This window comes from Triturus cristatus, chromosome 5_2 (assembly GCF_964204655.1).
Source record: "Triturus cristatus chromosome 5_2, aTriCri1.1, whole genome shotgun sequence".
Classification (NCBI taxonomy): Eukaryota; Metazoa; Chordata; class Amphibia; order Caudata; family Salamandridae; genus Triturus; species Triturus cristatus.
In genome coordinates this window covers 884,209,309-884,215,308 of record NC_140588.1, presented here as the reverse complement: position 1 = coordinate 884,215,308, position 6,000 = coordinate 884,209,309, and positions in this window count along the sequence as shown.

Here is a 6,000-nt window from a genome sequence, read left to right as displayed (position 1 = left end):
GACACTTTCACCTTCTCATCTGGAGAGGTTATCTCTGTCACAAGGTTGAAGTCTCCACCTTCAAAGTTTCCTGCCCTTCTTAATGTGTACATATTCAGCTTCTGAGCCTTTTGACCCTTCCCCCTCATCAACCAGACCCCGGCCGTATCCCTACCTGCAGGAAGTTCAGCCTAGTGTGTCCTTTTTTATTCTTTCAGATGCCTTGCCGTTACCCAGGCTCTTTCACCCTTGAGCTGCTCCTCACCTCCACAGTCTCTGCCTTTCAGCCGTCCAGACAAACCCCCAGCATGCTCCAGGGCATGCACACTCCCACCGCTGGCGTTCCAGCCCCACCGGGCGAGCCTAGGAGTAAGCCCATTCACTCTCTTCAGATTCTGGGCCGCCCGCCTCCAATGCTCACTCGCAACACGGTTCTCCAACGGTACGGAGGTACCCAACAGCCACGTCCACATGTCGCCACTGAGACCCTGCACAACCGAGCATCACAGCCAGGAGATTTACCGGACGAGAGAAACGTCCTGATTTTCTCCTTTAATCATCCCCTTCTTTTCGATTCTGCTTCCTTGCTCCCTCTCCTCCTCCTTCTGATTCCTAACTTCGCCAGTCTCACGTGCCGTCCGCAGATCGCATCCTCCCTAGCTCCTGGTGGGCTCGCGGGCAGACGCTAGCTGTCCGCCATATTCACCTCGAGCCTTCACTCTGTTGACTATCCTGTCCCACATTTCTATTTTCCTACTGAGAGGAGAATGCTGGACTTGGGACCCAAAAGTGTGAGGCTCTACCCCAATGATGTCATCCATAATGCCTGTCAACTCTTGCTCAGTTAAGCTAAGTTTTTTTCCCCAGACACGGTGAAAAAAACTAAAATGTGAGTGAGAATATGAATGAAGAACAAACAAGTGATAGAGGTAAAAAATACAAATTACAGGTGGTGGAGAGTGCTAAATGGGAAGATGAAGGAAGGGGTACCTTATCTAAAAATGCAGAAAATGGCTGCCTGTCTTGCTGTGCTGCAGTTTGAGGCAAGGGATGCTGGTCAGGGATGGGGTGTATTTCATAGTGTGATTTGCAGGTATGTCTACTTGCCAAAGCACATCCGGTGTGAAGTTTTTTAAATCCATCCAATGGTCACTGTTTTTTTTTTTTTTTGGGGGCGCGTACAGCGGCGGTGAACTGCTGTGGGGTAACTGCTATTTGTTGAGCTCCGCTGTGAGACCACAAGTATGACTGTGTTGTCCGAATATGCTCGGCGAGTGCACCGCAGGCCTGGCAGCATCGGTGGATGCACCGCCAACATTGCAGACTGACGCGGTCCAGCCGCCATGGCTACGGTCGGCATTTCAAACAGCACAACTCATAATACGGCGGCTGGTAGATCATTGGTGCAGCGGTGGAGTGAATGACACTGACGCAGTGCTCGGGCGGTGGGACCCCCAAACTCAAAATAGGTCCCTAAGTGGAGAGTATGCAACAATTCATCAATTTGCCTTTGAATTTAAAACAATTATAGCACTAGCCTATGTCCCTGTCACAGAAGTAGCTAACCCACCAACGTACTTATATGTGCCCACCCCGGGACATTGCAGTTTGCAATGACAGGGCTGGAACAGAGCTCCCGCCCTGTCATTGCAAACTCTACTTCGCTTCATGGAAGCAAGAGCAGGAAACCTGCTCTTGCTTCCATGAAGCGAGGCAGTATTGCTTTTAGACAAGGGGAGCTGCATGTCAGCGGCTCCCCTTGTCCAAAAGCAATGCCAGCTCCGCAGGAGGCGGGGAGCCGACTGGGACTGCCGGGGCATTAGGGCTCCCCCGCAGTCCCTAATGTAAGGCCAGGCCCTGGGGGATGGGGTCCGTGTGGCCATGATTGGCCCCAGGAGGGGAGCAACACGACCCCTCCAAAATAATAAAAATAGAAATTAAAGCTGTCCAGGCCGCGGGGGATGGGGTCCCTGGGGCCAATAGTGGCCCAGGGAAGGTGGGCTACGGGGCACCCTTCCAGTAATTAAAAAAATGTTTTTTTCAAAAGAGCCCAGGCCCTGGGGTCCCCAGGGGTAAATGTAGCCCGGGAAGGGGGACTACGTGGCCCACCTCTCGTAAAAATGTAAAAAAGTTTTTTTAAATGAGGCAATGCCCCAGGGTAATGGGGTCCCGGGCCAATAATGGCTTCAGGAGGGGGGACGCACGACCCTCTTCTTAAAAATATTTTTTTGTTTTAAAATAAAAATTGTGGACATGCCCCAGTGGATGGGGTCCCCGGGGCTGAAAGCGGCCTCAGGAGGGGGGCCGCTCGGCCTCCTTCCTGTTTAAAAACAAGAAATGTTGCAGTCCCTACATATTGAGAGAAGGGGGGCACCAAAGCCCCCCTCTAAATATAAAAAAAAGCCGGCATTTAGCATGAGGCTCCGCCCCCTCCCTGCACCACTCTGCAAACACGCTTCGTGGCGTGTTCTGAGTTGGGAGATCAAGTCGCCTAGATCCTTAAGGGTCATTAGGGGCCAACTAGCCCACCAGGTACCCCCAGTAATCCCCACACAGTGGTATTGCTGAGAGGTGGTCCGAGGCCACGCCCCTTTTTACACCACTCTGCAAACGTGCCTCTTGGTGCACTGCTGGTAGGGCGATGAGGTCCTCTTGTATCCTGAGGACCTCATGACTAAAGTGGACTTCACCCCCTGAGCAGCAGTGCGCCAGGAGGCGGGTTTGCAGGTGTAAAAAGGGGGCATGGCCTCGGACCACTCTCAGAAATCCAGCTGTGTGGGGCTTACTAGAGATAACCTGGCCGCCAGGGACCCTCAGGAGGCAAGGGGACTTCATCCCCCAACCAAGAGCACGCCAGGAGGCGTGTTTGCAGAGTGGTGGAGAAAGGGGCATGGCCTGTGTTTACGTCTCAGCAATTCCACTATCTGGGGCTTACTGGAGGTGTCAGGTAGGCTAGCATCAAAGGGGACTTTATCCCCATCCTAGAGCATGCCTGGGAGCGTGTTTGCAGACTGGTGGGCAAAGGGTGCGTGTCCTGCTTTGAGAACTTACCAATGCTGCTGTGTGGGACTTACTGGAGGTAATAGTAGGGGTAGTTGGTCCCAAGGACATCCTTGGGTGCCAACTACCCCTCCTGTTACCTCCAGTAAGTCCCACACAGTGGGATTGCTAAGAGGTCTTCGGAGGCCACGTTCACCTTTCTCCACCACGCGCATCCTGGCACTGTAGTGGTTGGGGGATGAAGTCCACTTTACTCCTGAGGGACTTTGGTGGCCAAGTAGCCCTCCTGGTACCTCCTGTAAGTCCTACGCTGTGGAATTCTTGAACGCTGGTCAGAGGCCCAGGCCCCTTTCTGCACAACTCTGCAAACATGACTACTTCCCTATAGTTAGAAAGTAGCATTTAAAAAACCTTAGAAATTCACTGTAACATCCATAGGTTTCAGCGACGTTATACTTAGAAATTAGCATTTAAAAAACCTTAGAAATTCACTGAATAAACCATAGGTTTCAGGGATGTTATAGTTGGAAATTTGCATTTAAAAAACCTTAGAAATTCACTGAAAAAACCATAGGTTTCAGGGACGTAATAGTTAGAAATTAGCATTTAAAAAATCTTACAAATTCACTGCAAAACATAGGTTTCAGGGACGTTATAGTTAGAAATTAGCATTAAAAAACCTTGGAAATTCACTGAAAAAAACACAGGTTTCAGGGACGTTATAGTTAATTGGACATTTCAGTCGTACAAAACCAGAGAAATTCAGCTGTTATAGTTAGTTGAGCTAACTATAACTAGCACCCCCGCAATGCACTGCTGATGACGTCACATATTACATCACTTATGACATGGTCAGTGACATAACTGATGACATCACTCATGACATCTCAAATTACATCACTGATGACATCATCCACCTAATATCTGATGTACCTCCTCACACCCTAATATAACTTTTGATACACCCACTCTAAAATACAGAATAGCATTCTTGAAACTATAGACACATCAATACCAGTTAGTACATACCTACTCACTGATCCATAGGTCTACACACACATCCACTCACTAACCCATACAGTCACTCATACATGCATTCACTCATCAATACAGCCACTGATGTATGCACTCATACACCCATACAGACACCCACACACCGCCACTCACCCAGAGGTACTCAAACACCTAGTCAGTCAACCAAAGAATCAATAACACTGCCAGTTAGTCACCTATACAGTTATACACACACCACCTCACTTATTCATGTAGATTGTAACATATAGCTACTCTCTTCTACAATCACTGACACAGGCACACACTCATCCATACAGCCACTCTCACTATCACTCACTCTCACATTTAGTCACTTGTATACACCAACACTCACATATACTGCCTTTCACATATGTAGTTACTTACACATATACCACAGAGACATCCATTCACTCACCAATACAGCCATATGCAAGTCAGTCACCCATACAGCCCATCGCAGACGCACTCATGAACCCATATACCCAGTGAATAACCTACTCACTCATCCATGCAGGGAGTCACAACCCCCTCACCCAGACACTCAGGCAACTAATCAATAACCCATATAGACACACATCTACCTACTCACCAACCGATGCAGCCACTTATACACCAACTGACAGACTGATGTAGACATTCACACAGATTAGTCATTCACCCATGCATTCACTAAGACACGTTTACTCACTCACTTATACAGTCAGTCACACACCCATTATGATGGCGGGCGGTCCCAAATGCCGCTATTGGTCCGTCCGCCATCATAATGAGCCCCTTGACTTGAGGCCACCATTGCCATTTGTTTTCTTCTTGCTCTCTTGAAACCATAACCCTACATAATCTCAACCTCCTCCAACGTGCCCTCCACATCTTCATAGTCTAACAGCATCTCCTCAAATAACTCACTCCAGGCTTCATCCTGATTACCAGTACTCATAGGTGTTCCCATGACCATAACCACCATCACCAAATTGTTCCAGATATAATTATGTTGTCTTCTGAAAGGAGGCCGCACTAAGCCTAGGCCTGGTTCCAGCGGGTGGGCCGAGTGGGTCAGGCCCACCCAAACATGAGCCTTGAACCTCGCAGTGAGGACATGAAGGCCAATAGAAAATGGGCACTTTAATTTAAAACGTTCCTCTGAACGTTGTTTTTCTTCCTTTCTGAGAGTTGCGTGATTGGACCTGGGCTCTTTTTCACAGGCACCCACAATCACGCATCTCCTTTTAGAAAGGTGGGTAGTGTTGTGCAGGTACAGTGGGGCATGGCGAAGGGGAACAATTATTTATTTTGCACCAAGTACTTCTATCCTGCTGTGTATTTAGTGCTGGAGAAAAGAAGTTTGTTTATTCTTATTCACCTTTCCTGGTCCCTGCAGCTGCTTATCAGATCAGGCTGTGACACAAAGTTTGACTAACGGAGTAGGTAAGAGAATGTGGCACTATTAGTTCTTATTTTTAAAATCTGCACAGGCCCAGCAAGGCACATACTTTGTGTTTGCTTCATTTACATCGTTTTTTCATTATACATGGGTTACTATCACAGAGATTATTTTGTTACTTGCAGTTCAGAAGTTACAATCCTAACATAGGACAGTGACCTATTAACTGTCATCAAAGAGCTGCATACAAAAATGAATGGTATAGTTAGAACTTCACTTTTTGTGTGTTGCTATATATTTAGAACTTCCCCAGTCTTTCATTATTTTAATGTTGCTAAAAAGAGTTTGGGCCGATATACATTTTTATTAGTAAAGCCAACCCCCAACCACTGGCGTATGCTTTAAATCCTGAGTTTGTGCTTCCCCAGCCCAAACCCTCTTAAAATATACTGCCCACCAGTATGGATGACAACTGATTCCTACACCTTGTAATCCTCATTGGCTTATGTGACATTCCCTATAGGCTGATTTACATACTTGTATGATTCATTGTCTCTGTATAATGCGTGCGTGATATAAAGTATTGTGACACCCTACACTGATAT